The 15,351-nt window shown below is 43.0% G+C and overlaps 2 protein-coding genes and 1 pseudogene across 2 annotated transcripts in view; all 3 read left to right on the top strand.

The window, feature by feature from the left end:
- The window catches only part of LOC141271727 (uncharacterized), a 390,989-nt gene that overhangs the window by 10,411 nt on the left and 365,227 nt on the right, over positions 1–15,351 (top strand). The window lies entirely within an intron of this gene.
- LOC141271726 (uncharacterized) overlaps positions 1–15,351 on the top strand; it is a 236,708-nt gene that overhangs the window by 8,036 nt on the left and 213,321 nt on the right. The window lies entirely within an intron of this gene.
- The window catches only part of LOC141271734 (uncharacterized), a 32,482-nt pseudogene that overhangs the window by 2,059 nt on the left and 15,072 nt on the right, over positions 1–15,351 (top strand).

Raw genomic sequence — 15,351 nt, 5'->3', positions numbered from 1 at the left:
AAGCGGAAAATTTCCGCTTCATTTCTGCATCTCCTTGCCAGAAAAAACGCGTGCGGAATCTAACACTTGTTTTTGGCGCGTTTTTGACATGCGGAATTGCCATGCGTTTTTCTAATGCATTGAGTAGGCAATTCCGCATGCATAAACGCAAAAATAATGGAGATGCTGTGGATTTTCCCGCACATAAAATCCCCTGCGGAAAATTAAGCAGCATAGGCACAGAACATGCGGATTGTCATTGGGGACCATGGGGCACGTATTACCAAGCGTTTTTCAAGCGTTTCCACAGCAAAAACGCTTGAAAAACGCATTGTGGGCACGCAGCCTCAATTTGATACGAATATGGCACATTCGGATTCATGATCGGAAATGCAAGCAAAATTTCTTAAAATTGGAAAAAATCGGCAAAGTTCGGGGAATAAATGCGGGAACGTGATTGCGGGGCAACTACAGCGTTTTGAACAGTTTGGCTAGCATAGTGCTTGTTTATGATGAGCGGGGGGATGTGGCAGATGAGTGGGGTGATAGATCAGTGGTGCGCTTGTAATTTTTTTATTTATTTATTTTGTCCTGTAGCCGGTAACTTTAAGTCAGGAATGCGTGGCTAGCCAGTCAGAGCGCAGGAAGCATCCACAGTGTCCAGATACAAGGGCTTCTGCAATTCGCTGCTGAAATCACATTTCCTCTCGATATAAAAACCGGCCATGTTCCCTCAGCGCCATTTTATCCATGTTACTGAAGGACACAGACGCTGCTGAGTGTGCGCCCTTGTACTGAAAGATATTAGCTAGATACATGGGTTCTTGTTTGGAAGTCAGATAGTGTAACATAGTAACGTAGATTGGATAAAGACCTAGGTCCATCAAGTTCAACCTTTCTCCCCCAATTGTACTCCCCATACCAACACTACACTAACTTACTGGAACTAGGCCTCACAAATGGATTACCATTTTTATTATTACTGCACTATTACAATTACAAATAACCATAAATAATTTTTAATTAGTTTTATTTTTTGTATTACTGTTATTGTATTACTAAAATCCCTGTACCTAAATCTTTTGATCCAGAAGAAGGCAAAAAACCAAGGATACATTCAGCCAATTTGCATCATGGGGAAAAATTCCTTCTTGACCCCGAGAAAGGCGATCAGTACAGGAACCCTGGATCAAATGTACTACTATAGGTGTAACATTTTGTCTAATTTAACTCTAGGACACCATATTACCTGTAGCGAGGAAATCATCCAGCCCTTTTTTGAAAGCTGTTATAGTGTCGGCCATTACTACCTCCTGTAGTAGGGCATTCCACAGTCCGACTGCTCTGACTGTAAAGAACCCTTTACTGTTTAGGTGCCGGAATCGCCTTTCTTCCACCAGTAATGATTGCCCCCTGGTCCTTAGTCTTTGGAAGGAATAAGTCATGTGCTAGACCTTTGTACTGACCACACATATATTTATACATGTCAGTGAGATCCGTCGTTTTTCTAAGCTAAACAAGCTCAACTTTTCCAACCTCTCATCGTATGAGAAGCCTACATCCCTTGTAATAATCTAGTTGCCACCTTTGAACTGACTCTAACTTCTGAATATCCATTTTGAAATGTGAAGCCCAAAACTGGATTCCATATTCCAGATGTGGCCTCACCAGTGATTTATAAAGGGGTAACACGTTGGGATCGCAGGATTTTATTTCTCTTTTTATACACCCTAAAATGTTGTTTGCTTTTGTGGCAGCTGCTTGACATTGAGTACTTGTAACCAGAATACCCAAATCCTTCTCCTGTTCTGTAGTCCTGAGTATACTCCCATTTAATGTATATGTAGCCATAGGATTACTCCATCCTGTGTGCATTACACTACATTTATCTACATTAAACCTCATCTGCCAAGTGTTTGACCATTCAGTCATCTTATCCAGATCGTTCTGCAATATCGTAATGTCAAGATCAGATTTCAATATCCTACATAGTTTGATATCGTCAGCAAAAACTGACGTTTTACTCACAATCCCATCCCCCAGGTCATTAATAGAGGTTAAAGAGAATTGGTCCTAGCACAGATCCCTGCGGCACCCCACTGCTGACTATGTCCCATTTAGAGAATGTGCCATTTATGACAACCCTTTGTTTCCTATCATTTAGCCAATTCCTTACCCATCTAAGTCCTTTCTTCTGTAGCTTCAGTATAAGGCTGTTATGTGATACAGTATCGAATGCCTTTGCAAAGTCCAAAGTATTTCCTTAAACATGCCCCATTTACGTTTGGTATCTATCCCCAGTTACCATGACATGGTCCCAGTCTACACAGTTAAGCTCTTCCCTTAATTTGTTGAAATCAGCTTTCCTAAAGTTTCAGGTTTTTGCATTTCCTTTTTGAAATGTTTTATTGAATATTACATTGAAACTTATCATATTATGGTCGCTGTTTCCCAAATGCTCCCGGACCTCTAGATCTGAAATTGTATCTGGTCTATATGACAGCACCAGATCCAGCAGATTACCTCCCCTGGTTGGTTCATCTACCAGCTGAGAGAGGTCATTGTCCTGAACTGTGGATAAGAATTTGTAGCTTTTAGCACAACTGGAAGATTCTGTGTCCCATTGAAAATCTGGATAGTTAAAATCCCCCATAATAAGGACCCTATTATTATTTGCTGCATTTTTAATTTGTTCCATCATTTTGTCCTCTACCAGTTCAGCTATATTAGGAGGCTTGTAACAAACTCCTCTTAGCAGCTTTCCATTATGACCATCCCCATGTATATTTACCCAAACTGACTCTACATTGTCGCAGCTTCTCCCAATGTTATCATTGAACACGTTTTAAGTTGGATCTTACGAAAATACACATCCCTCCACCTTTTTTGTCTTTCCTATCCTTTCTAAATGTAATCCCTCCATGTTTGTCACCCAGTCATGGCTTCAGTCATGGCTTTTTCCAGCCAGGTTTCCGTAATACCTACCACATCATATTTCATGACCGACATAAGAGTCTCCAGTTCAGCCATTTTGTTTGCAAGACTTCTTGCATTTGCCAGCAGACATTTAATACAATTAGCACATTTGCTACTCCTACTCAGCTCCCTACATTCCTTGCATATCCTAGCCCCACCCTAGATGCTCTATTGCCCCTGCTGTCCCACTCTCTCTGTCTAGTCCAGGGGTCTCAAACACTGTTGCCCCTCCGGCTGCTTCTTGCGGCCCGCAGGCACATAGACCCCGTAACGATCATGGCTCTCTCCAGCAGCCGCCGACATCAGCGCAGTAGTGCAGTGTATTGCCGCGCAGAGACCGGCCCTCTGCACAGCAATACCAGTATCAGCCGCCGGCCTATCAGAGGCCAGCAGCTGACATCTGCGCATGGCAGTGACGTCATACGCTACTGCGCTGGGACGCAGATGTCAGCTGCTGGCGTCTGATAGGCCGGCGGCTGATACTGGTATTGCTGTGCAGAGAGCCGGTCTCTGCGCGGCAATACACTGCATTACAGCGCTGATGTCGGCGGCTGCTGGAGAGAGCCGCGATCATTACGGGGTCTGTGCCTGCGGGCCACAGGTGCAGAAAGGACGCCGAGGGAACGGAGGACAGGTGAGAATCTTTTTTTTTTTTTCTCTGTCATGTGAAATACAGCACAGGGGACCTGTGCTCAGTATGGGGGGGGCACTGTGCGCAGTATGGGGGGACAGGGTCCCTGTGCGCAGTATGGGGGACAGAGACCCTGTGCGCAGTATGGGGGGACGGGGACCCTGAGCGCAGTATGGGGGGACGGGGACCCTGAGCGCAGTATGGGGGGACGGGGACCCTTAGTGCAGTATGGGGGGATGGGGACCCTTAGCGCAGTATGGGGGGATGGGGACCCTTAGCGCAGTATGGGGGGATGGGGACCCTTAGCGCAGTATGGGGGACGGACGGACCCTGTGCGCAGTATGGGGGACGGACGGACCCTGTGCGCAGTATGGGGGACGGACGGACCCTGTGTGCAGTATGGGGGGGACCTGGATGGGGGACATGTCTGCAAGATAAGGACCAGGATGGGGGACCATGTCTGCAATATGGGGGACCATGTCTGCAATATGGGGGACCTGGATGGGAGGACCATGTCTGCAATATGGGGGACCATGTCTGCAATATGGGGGACCTGGATGGGAGGACCATGTCTGCAATATGGGGGACCATGTCTGCAATATGGGGGACCATGTCTGCAATATGGGGGACCTGGATGGGGGACCATGTCTGCAATATAGGGGATCTGGATGGGAGACCATGTCTGCAAGGGGACCTGGATGGGAGACCATGCCTGCTATATTGGGACCACCTCTGCAATATGGGGGACCTGGATGGGAGACCACGTCTGCAATATGGGGGACCTGGATGGGAGACCACGTCTGCAATATGGGGGACCTGGATGGGAGATCACGTCTGCAATATGGGGGACCTGGATGAGAGACCATGTCTGCAATATGGGGGACCTGGATGGGAGACCATGTCTGCAATATGGGGAACCTGGATGGGAGACCATGTCTGCAATATGGGGAACCTGGATGGGAGACCATGTCTGCAAGATGAGGACCAATTCAAAAGGTGTATAAAAAATAAAATGGTATCACTAAAAATGTCACTTTGTCATGCAAATAATGCGGACCCCCCAAATTAAATGTTTTTCCGTGTGCGGCCCATATGCCCAGCTGAGTTTGAGATCCCTGGTCTAGTCTATCTATCCCCTTATAAGCACGCATACCCTCCCTCCCCCCAGATCCTAGTTTAAAAGCTCCTCCATCCGTCTGACCATTTTCCCCCCAGCATAGCTGCTCCCTCCCCATTGAGATGCGGCCCTTCCCTACAGTAGAATAAATCCTACAAAACAGAAGGAGTTTCTCAGAGTTACCAAGAAAATAAATTCACAATATCTAAACACAAGATCAATAGACCAACAAAACAATATTCACTGGACAAAAAAGTCATATAAAAATATTTTTTATTTTATAGCAATTAATGTAATAAAAATTCAAAAGGGCACAAGCATAGACAAATTAAAAAACATACAACAATACAAATAAGATAAAAATGAAGCTCAAATGAGGGAATCAGGGGGTAACGCATACAGGGGAGTATGTATGATGTATTACTTATTAGCCATAATGGGATATAGTAAAGGGAATATGTATATAATTATATAAATATAAAGTGCAAGTGATATATATCTATCAGAATTAACATATACAGGATGTGCAGATATGTCACTAAAATATTTAGTAACTAATGAATGGTTAGTCTGATGATTACATATAGTTCATAGTCCCTTTAAGTATCCCCTTTTGAACATGATTATTTCATATGATTATATATAATTCATAGTCATTTTTAATCAAAACATCACCTCTTTTTGAAAATAACATGATTCCATTACATCCAGGAGTCAATTACATTAAATTTAATTCATTCAAAAAGGTCCTTTGTACAGGAATAAATATTGAGTAAAAACTAGGGCAAAAATCTAATTGTAAAAGAGATTATTACTGAAGTCAACCAGCATCCACCTGCTCCCTGTCACCGGACTGGTGAGAAGGTCGGCCTTGGTCTCCATGAACCCAAACCCTTCTTTCCTGCACCAATGTCTAAGCTACTTGTTTATCTCCCTAAGCTCCCGCTGTCTATCTAGTGACGCTCGTGACACCGACAGTATTTCTTGGAGGTCCTGGCCTTCAGCTTCTCTCCTAGTTCCCCGTAATCATTTTTAAGGACCTTCCACCTCCCTCTAACTTTGTCATTAGTACCAATGTGTACCATGACTGCTGAGTTTTGCCCAAACCCACCCAGCAATCTGTGTATCCGATCCGCTATATGTTGAACCCGAGCAACCAGCAGACAACACACTGTTCGGCATTCACGGTCTCGGCGGCAGATGACTCAGTCTGTCCGCCTATTTATAGAGTCTCCTACCACCATCTGTCTGGTCTTTGCTGCACTCCTATTACCCTCCTTCCTACAACAGTCATCTTCCTGGTTGCTAGGAGCGTCCTGCTTTAGTGATCCCAGTCCTGGGATAGCAATCCTAATATCAGCCAAACAGGCATATTTACTAGGTTGTGCCAGATCAGGACTGGGCTCCCTGGCACTTTTCCCCCTACCCCTTCTTGTAACATTTACCCAGCTACATACTTCTCTATTCTGGTCTTCCCCACCTCCACCCGCCTCCATATCACTGGCCCTAACCAGCACAATCTCAGTGAGCTCTAAACTCCTGTCCAGGTTTCCAATGCTCCTGAGTGTCTCTAGCTGCACGTTTAGATCCGGTATCTGGGCTTCCAAATATGTAACTCGTTGACATCGAGCGCAGACTTTTTCACCCTCAAACGGCTGTTCAAAGCATGCATACATCTCACAAGACACACACCTGGTAGCATTGCCCATGGAGCACATACTATATGGTGATAAACAATACAAGTAAAAGCAGAAAAACAAATAGAAGGTTAGTAAGGAAAACACCAAACTATGCTCTGGTGTTAAACTATGTACTTTACTGCCGCCTTTGTACTTAGCTGCAGCCTCTGGGACGCTCAATCCAGCCTCTTCACGCTCGGCAGCCTCGCTTTTTGTTTTTTGACTTGTAGTGCTTGCAATCAGCCCAGCACAGGATATGGATAATTTAAGTAGAAATGTTCAAAAATATAAAATTTAACCCTTTTTTATTCAAAAATAATAATTGGTTTTATTCTTGGCAGATGACTGTACCAGGAGATCAGAGGGACAGCTGACATCTTCAATTTTCAAATCGGATGATCTTGAGATCCCACAGGATACAATTGAAGTGAATGCCATTACTCCAGATTTACCATCATCCCTTCACAGCAAAGATCTGTCATCTGATCTTTTGAAACAGGTCCTGTCTTCTGATTCATTACCGACTACTAAGGAAAATCAAAGTCACAAAATAAGCATTAAAAAACGAACTGCTCCTAAAACAAAGAAGCCATTTTCACGTTCAAAATATGGAAATAGTTTTCCCCTCCAAAAGTCTTTTCTAAAACATCAACAATTTCACACAGCGGAGAATATATTTTCTTGTTCCAAGTGTGAGAAATGTTTTAAAGAGAAATCAGACCTTGTTAGTCACCAGAGAACTCACAAAGGGGAAAAGCCATTTTCATGTTCAGAATGTGGTAAATGTTTTGTTTGGAATTCATATCTTGTTACTCACCAGAGAACTCACACAGGGGAGAAGCCGTTTTCATGTTCCGAATGTGGGAAATGTTTTAACCAGAAAGCGCATCTTCTTGGCCATCAGAAAATTCACACAGGGGAGAAGAGTTTTTCATGTTCAGAATGTGGGAAATGCTTTGTAGATAAATCAAGTCTGATCAAACATCAGAGAATTCACACAGGGGAGAAGCCTTTTTCATGTTCAGAATGTGGGAAATGTTTTACAGAGAAACCAAGTCTTACCAGACATCAGAGAACTCACACAGGGGAGAAGCGTTTTTCATGTTCAGAATGTGGGAAATGTTTTACAGAGAAATTATGTCTTATTCAACATCAGAGAACTCACACTGGTGAGAAGCCTTTTTCATGCTCAGAATGTGGGAAATCTTTTACACAGAAATCAAGTTTTGTTAGGCACCAGAGAACTCACACAGGGTAAAAGTCTTTCTCCAGTTCAGAATGTGGAAAATGTTTTGTGAATAAATCTCTTCTTAGTCACCAGAGACGTCACACAGGGTAAAAACCATTTTTATTTTCTTAATTTGAGAAATTTTTTACTTGGGGAAACAATTCTTAATAAACTTCAGAGAAGTCACACAGGGGAGAATATTTTTTAATGTTCAGAATGTTGGAATGTTTTAACTGAAAATTGTATCTTCTTAAAGGGGTTGTCCACTACTACCACAACCCCTTGTCATTCCTCATGTTTGCCTTGATTAAATAAAAGCACTAATACTCAGATCCCGTGGCCTATAAGATACATTTTTAGCAAGAAACAAATCTTGCTAATAAGTGATTGGGTGTTATAGACTGGAGGCAGCTTCCTGTGACAGAGGAGAACGCTGAGACACTGCCCTTTCTGATCACTGAGAGAACTGCTCTCTCTCCTCTAGCCCCACACTTATGTAACTGATTGGTGCAGTGCAGGAAAGGAAGGAACCGGGACCATCAGAGGTTGCCTGTCCTGAGTGAGCAGCTGAAGGACCTTCCACCCGACTAGCTCAAGGATCTTTCAGATCATGTAACATTGTTTTACATATTTTCAAAAGTTGTCAGGTTTAGTTATGAAATGAGCCATTTCTTAATGATTTTGACTTTCTGAATTAAAATTTGACAGTGAGGGGGGCATGACTTGGAAGCTGAAGAAGATTGCCCCTTGACTGCAGTGCACTGGCAGCCCGTGCCCTTATTTAGCACTGTCCCATTACCCAGGTATGATAACCAGACTGCTCCAGCCATGATATGATTATTGACAAAGCCTTAGGGTCCCGTGCCCTAAACACCTTCCAGAGACTGCTCCACGGGATGTCCTAACCAGAATCCACTTCTTTCATGTTAAAGAGTACCTGCTCTTCTGCTCAAGAAGGAAAGGGTAACTCCCCAAAACCTTCAACCAAGTGAAGATTTTCTCTGATGTGTCCTCTACTAGCCTTCGCTTTTGCAGGAATCTGTCCCCATTACCTTTAGTCTCCGGGAGAACTCGATCATTTACAGATGGGGCTTCCCCTTATATCTCCTCATTAACCACAGCAATGCCTGGCACTCCATCACAACATACGAAGAGGGTAGAGACCTACTGAGACGAAGGGACCTCAACATCCCAGATCATCCTCAAGAGGAAAATTTGAACCCACGAGGCAGGGAGAATGACTGGCAAACCGTCCCTTCCAGAAAAAAGGAAAAGACGGCTGAGGTGACCTAGGCATGTATTTGGCCTATCTCGGCATCGACAAAATACTCTCCACTGAGATCCTGTTTTCTGCCTCTCAGGTTGAGTAGGTCACATAATTGACCTCTTATTTGTCTTCCTTGTCTTTAAGGTTGTTTTTTCTTTTTTGTTTAGTCTATCTGTGGTTTTAGTTAGTGTAACTGATATTCTTCTTTTTTTGTTAGTGTCTAAGTCTATCTCAGATGGTTCTTAACCCTTTACGACCTTGGATGTATCCATACGTTCAGGTCGGTAGGTACTGTGCGCGCATGATCGCCGCCGGGTGTCAACTAATTCTGACAGCTGACACCCGGCACTCAGTGACAAGAGCAGTGCCCACACCACTCCCAGTACTTTAACCCCTAAATGCTGCGATCAAGAAAAAGTGGATTAAAACGCCATTAAAAAGACGAATGTAAAGAAAAATGGTATCGCTGAAAACATCATCTTGTCTGGCAAAATAAGCCGTGATACAGCTCCCTTAGCCTAAAAATAAAAAAGTTACAGCTCTCAGGATAAAGTGATGCAAAAATAATTATTTTATCTATAAAATAGTTTGGGTAAAAGCGTCAAAGCAAAAAAAAAGATGGTATCATAAATGTGGTATCACTGTAATCGTACCGACCCGAAGAAAAAGCTGCCTTATTAATTTTACCACACTCTGAATGGCTTAAAAAAAACAACTCCTGAATTGCTGTTTTTCGTTCATTCTGCCACCCAAAAATCGGAATAGAAAGTGATCAAAAATGTCATGTGTACGAAAATGGTACCAATAAATACGTCAGTTTGTCCCGCAAAAAACAAGCCCTTACATTACTCTGCTAGCAGAAATATGGAAAAATTATAGTTCTCAAAATATGGCGATAAAAAAACTAGTTTTTACAATAAATAGCGTCTTTTAGTGTGTGACAGTACACTGCTGCTGCTGATTTGTTCATTCTGCCTCCCAAAGATCTCAGTAAGGCTCCGTACACATCTATCCTGCACTCTGTGCTGAGCACGCAGAGTTACACCCAGGGTTTCTGTGTAGATCTCTGAAATACGTGATTCAAACAGAACCCCATGCAGAAGATTCCCTACAATGAGGCAGAAGGAGGCACTGTGGACACCGTTCGGCCTGTGATCCGGCGGTGTCCGTCTTTTTAGGTGTGCATAAAAGCGAAGTCTGCCACAGTTTTGTGCACTTCTGAAAAAAAGGACACCACTGAACTGAGGCCAGACTGAGTTCAGAGTAACTCTGCTGCCTCCTTTTAGTTAATGGGTCCCTCTGGGTTTCATTTGAATCATGTCTCTCGGAGATTTACATGGAAACCCCAATATAAGGGCTCAGCGTAGAGCGCAGGATAAATGTGATCCCAAATGTTATGTAAAATGTTCCCAAAAAATGCTTCAAATCAATCCATAAAAAAGCGAGTCCCTACTCAGGTCCGTCATCTGTCAATGGAAATATAGGAGGCTTCCACGTTATTGGTAGTACAAAGGCTCTGGAAGAGCGCTATGGCTCCTCGCCCCCCCAAAGGAAATTCAGTAAATTCTGCGCTCCCAAATCCAAGTACTCACCTCCCTTCTGAGCCCCAGTGTGCCTAAACCACATTTAGCATCTATACAGTTATATGAATAAGTTTGGGCACCCCTATTAATCTTAAGCTTAATGTTTTATAAAAATTGGTGCTTTTGCAACAGCTATTTCAGTTTGATATATGTAATAACTGTTGGACACAGTAATGTTTCTGCCTTGAAATGAGGTTTATTGTACTAACAGAAAATGTGCAATCTGCATTCAAACAAAATTTGACAGGTGCATAAGTATGGGCACCTCACCAGAAAAGTGACATTAATATTTAGTAGATCCTCCTTTTGCAAAAATAACAGCCTCTAGTCGCTTCCTGCAGCTTTTAATGATTTCCTGGATCCTGGATGAAGGTATTTTTGACCATTCCTCTTTACAAAACAATTCCAGTTCAGTTAAGTTTGATGGTCGCCGAGCATGGACAGCCCTCTTCAAATGATCCCACAGATGTTTAATGATATTCAGGTCCGGGGACTGGGATGGCCATTCCAGAACATTGTAATTGTTCCTCTGCATGAATGCCTGAGTAGATTTGGAGCGGTGTTTTGGATCATTGTCTTGCTGAAAGATCCATCCCCTGCGTAACTTCAACTTTGTCACTGATTCTTGAACATTATTGTCAAGAATCTGCTGATACTGAGTGGAATCCATGCGTCCCTCAACTTTAACAAGATTCCCGGTGCCGGCATTGGCCACACAGCCCCAAAGCATGATGGAACCTCCACCAAATTTTACTGTGGGTAGCAAGTGTTTTTCTTGGAATGCTGTGTCTTTTTGCCGCCATGCATAACACCTTTTTGTATGACCAAACAACTCAATCTTGGTTTCATCAGTCAACAGGACCTTCTTCCAAAAAGAAATTGGCTTCTCCAAATGTGCTTTTGCATACCTCAGCCGACTCTGTTTGTGGCGTGCTTGCAGAAACGGCTTCTTTCGCATCACTCTCCCATACAGCTTCTCCTTGTGCAAAGTGCGTTGTATAGTTGACCGATGCACAGTGAAACCATCTGGAGCAAGTTGATGCTGCAGCTCTCTGGAGGTGGTCTGAGGATTGTCCTTGACTGATCTCACCATTCTTCTTTTCTGCCTTTCTGATGTTTTTCTTGGCCTGCCACTTCTGGCCTTAACAAGAACTATCCCTGTGTTCTTCCATTTCCTTACTATGTTCCTCACAGTGGAAACTGACAGGTTAAATCTCTGAGACAGCTTTTTGTATCCTTCCCCTGAACAACTATGTTGAATAATCTTTGTTTTCAGATCATTTGACAGAACCTATGATGCCACTCTTCAGAGGAGATTCAAACAGGAGAACAACTTGCAAGTGGCCACTTTAAGTAGCTTTTCTCATGATTGCATACACCTGGCTATGAAGTTCAAAGCTCAATGAGGTTACAAAACCAAAAAAAGTGCTTTAGTAAGTCAGTAAAAAGTAGGTAGGAGTATTTAAAACAAGAAAATGATAAGGGTGCCCATACTTATGCACCTGTCAAATTTTGTTTGAATGCAGATTGCACATTTTCTGTTAGTACAATAAACCTCATTTCAAGGCAGAAACATTACTGTGTCCAACAGTTATTACATATATCAAACTGAAATAGCTGTTGCAAAAACACCAATTTTTATAAAACATTAAGCTTAAGATTAATAGGGGTGCCCAAACTTTTTCATATAACTGTATGTTTGTCATTTCTGTAGTGATGACAACCCGCCTAATTTAAGGGTGCATGTCTCCAGAAGCACGAGCTGGGCACAATGTATGGGCGCTACACCGTACTGGGGAATACAATGGCAGTTTGCAGTTTTCATTCAGCAACATCCACTGCTGCTTGTTTCTGGAAAACACCCATTGAGTCAAAATCGTCACTACACCTGTAGATAAATTCCCAAAAGGGGTTATCATTTCCAAAATAGGGTAATTTGAGAGGGGATTCTGCTTTTCTAGCAGTAAGGGGCTCTGTATATGGAGTCCGCAAACTATTCTAGGAAAATCTGTGCTCCAGTAGGAAAATAGCGATCCGCCCCTCCCGAGTCTCGGTATGGCTAAGCAGTACTGTACAGCCACATATGGGGTATTTCTACATTCAGCAGAAATTGTGGGACAAATTTTGGTGCCATTTTTGCCATTTCCCCTTGTGAAAATGTAAAATCTGGGGCTAACACTAAATTTTGGTGGTAAAAATGTAATTTTTTTTTTTTCACTGCCCAATGGTATAAATTCTGTGACCCACCCGTGGTGTCAATTTGATCATTGCACCCCTAGAGGAATTCATTAATAAGTTTAGTTTGTAAAATGGGGTCTCTTATGGGGATGGGTCTGCTGTTCTGGCACTTCACCGGCTCTGCCAAAGTGACATGGTACCCTCAAACCAGTACAACAAAATCTGAACTTCAATATGGTGCTTCTTCCCTTCTGACCTTTGCACTGTACCTAAAAGGTACCATATTTTTTGGACTATAAGACACACTTTTTTCCTCCAAAGTTTTGGAGGAAAGTGGGGGGTGTATCTTATAGCTCGGATAATACATTTTGACTGTGGAGGGGGGGACGGCGGCGGAGGAGCGGGGCACAGGCAGTAGCTGTAGCTGGCTGCTGCTGCTCGTTGAACACGTGTGCCTGCTACTAAAGAGAATGAATATTCACTCTTCTCCACCTATGGGAATGGAGTTATGAACAGTTATGATTGATTCAGGCTTTTCTTGAGAAAGGGAATTTTAGCTTTAATCGCTTGGGTTTTTACTCTATTGGCTAATAGCGTTCCAGCCTTAGTATCCTGTGAGTAATAAAGAGACTTAGTTTTTTGTAGTTTTTTTTCGTATTTATATATAATAAGCAATCTCCATATAGTGCCCTCCCAATAGATGGAAAATATAGAGAACTGTGTCATATCTTGCTGAGTGTGGAGGTACTTTGCTCCAGGAAAAAAAAATGACCAGGGAAAGCCACAGAAAGACTGCGGGAGAAGCGGCTCTCAGCTCCAAGATGACACCACGGTTGTCGCTGGAGACAGATTGAGCAGGGGAGACAAGGAGGAGGATAGTGGTGGTCAGGCTGGAGTGATTTGCCTGCACAGAAACACAGGTCTCAGCAGGTGACGGTGACCTTCTTATAGCAGCTACCCCGTAGTTGTCCATAGGCTCTGGAGCAGAGGAGTGGGGTGAAGAGGAGATGGGAGAAGCAGCTGCATTACTGAAGGGGTGAAAAGTCAGCGAAACTGCATGTGGCACAGTACTCACTGCCCCACAGCCTAATCTTCACCAAGATGACATACATGTAAATCCTCTCTGTTTTGAATGTACAGTTTGGTGGTCTTAAAGATGAGATAGCAGATATACGTCGCAAACTGCAGAGAATACAAAACAGCAGGGGCAGTGGAAGGCAGAGTCAGCGCCCCTGAGGATCAGATAGCCGATATGAGCAAGGAAAACAGGCTTGTAGAACAGCAAATATCTGCACTGCTGGCAAAGCAGATGACCCTGAAAATAGATCAAGATGCAATAATATACCACTTATTGATGTGCCTGAAAAAAAATAGAAGGCTCCTCTCCTATTGAATTCTTTGAAAACTGGAGGAAATTAAAAATTGGGCCTGAAACCTTAACCCCCTATAGGCTGTAGAATGAGCTCATAGGGCGCCAACCCGTCCTCTTCCTCCTGGGCTTCCACAAAGACCTGTGCTGGCTAAAACATTACACTATCAGAACAGAGATATTATCCTGCGGCAGGCAAGGGATCACCCAGATCTAATAATTAATGGATCCAAAATCTCAATCTTTCCAGATTACTCTATAGAAGTACAGAAACAAAGAGCCAGATTACTTGATATCAAAAAACATCTGAGAGATCTGCACGTTCTATAGTCAATGATATTCCCTGCCAAATTAAGGGTGGGCTTTATTCAAAAGAAGTCCTTCACTGGGTTGATATGAATGAGAGGCAAATACACCGGGATCAAATTCGGGATGTTACAAGTTGAAGATCCTGTGGTACAAACCCCAATTCTTCAGAAACACGATGATCTGTGAGTATATGGGAAGAAGTGTGTTGCTGCTTGTTGGACAGTTCTTTACAAATGTTGTTTTCTTCAGGTTCTATTATGATTATATCACTGTTTTATGTCTAAGTGGGGTTGAATCATCCTCCAAGGAGACTTAAGTTGTAGGTGGGATTCTCCCATACATTCAACAGTGACTGAGCCTTCGTTTATCTATTTGATTATATATGGCGGGGTCCGTGGCAATAGCGGGAATGTAAGGGGTCTTTCTTCTAGTTTTAAAAGACAGGTGATCTTTCAGTATCTTCAGATGGAAAAACTTGCTTTGATTTTCCTGCAAGAAGCACATCTTACCTCTTCAAAAACTTCACCTACTAAACGAGAAGTGGTTACAGGCGACTATCACTCCACGCGCTCTCCATACTCTCGGGGAGTCAGTATATTAGTACACCCTAGTGCACAATGTGAGGGTCTTATAGTGAAAAATAGATACAGAGGGTCAGTACGGATGTTTGTTCTGTAAGTTATTACTAAGTCTCTATTACTAATCTCTATCTACATACCACCACCATATTCCAGTAGAATCATACACAAAATTCTCTCTATTATTGATGGTTTCTCGCACACCCCCTATATTATAATAGGGGACATTAATAATATACCGGACTCTCTCTGGGATAGAGGGAGACATGAAGCTAAGAGGGTAAAAGGCAATTGTACTCCTTTTGGTCACTTACTTAAGGAGACAGCTGTAATTGATCTTTGGAGAGTCGGTCGTCCTAATGTATACCAACACTCCTGCTTCTCGTCCACATTCTCCTCTTTGTGGAGAATGGATTTGTCTCTTGGAAATGAACGGATGCCGGGTCTTATATCTGAC

This window comes from Phyllobates terribilis, unplaced genomic scaffold (genome assembly GCF_046119375.1).
Source record: "Phyllobates terribilis strain yellow unplaced genomic scaffold, ASM4611937v1 Scaffold_5__5_contigs__length_657084704, whole genome shotgun sequence".
Classification (NCBI taxonomy): Eukaryota; Metazoa; Chordata; class Amphibia; order Anura; family Dendrobatidae; genus Phyllobates; species Phyllobates terribilis.
Note: the sequence above shows the minus strand (reverse complement) of the source record. Positions and strands in the feature narration are given on the sequence as shown.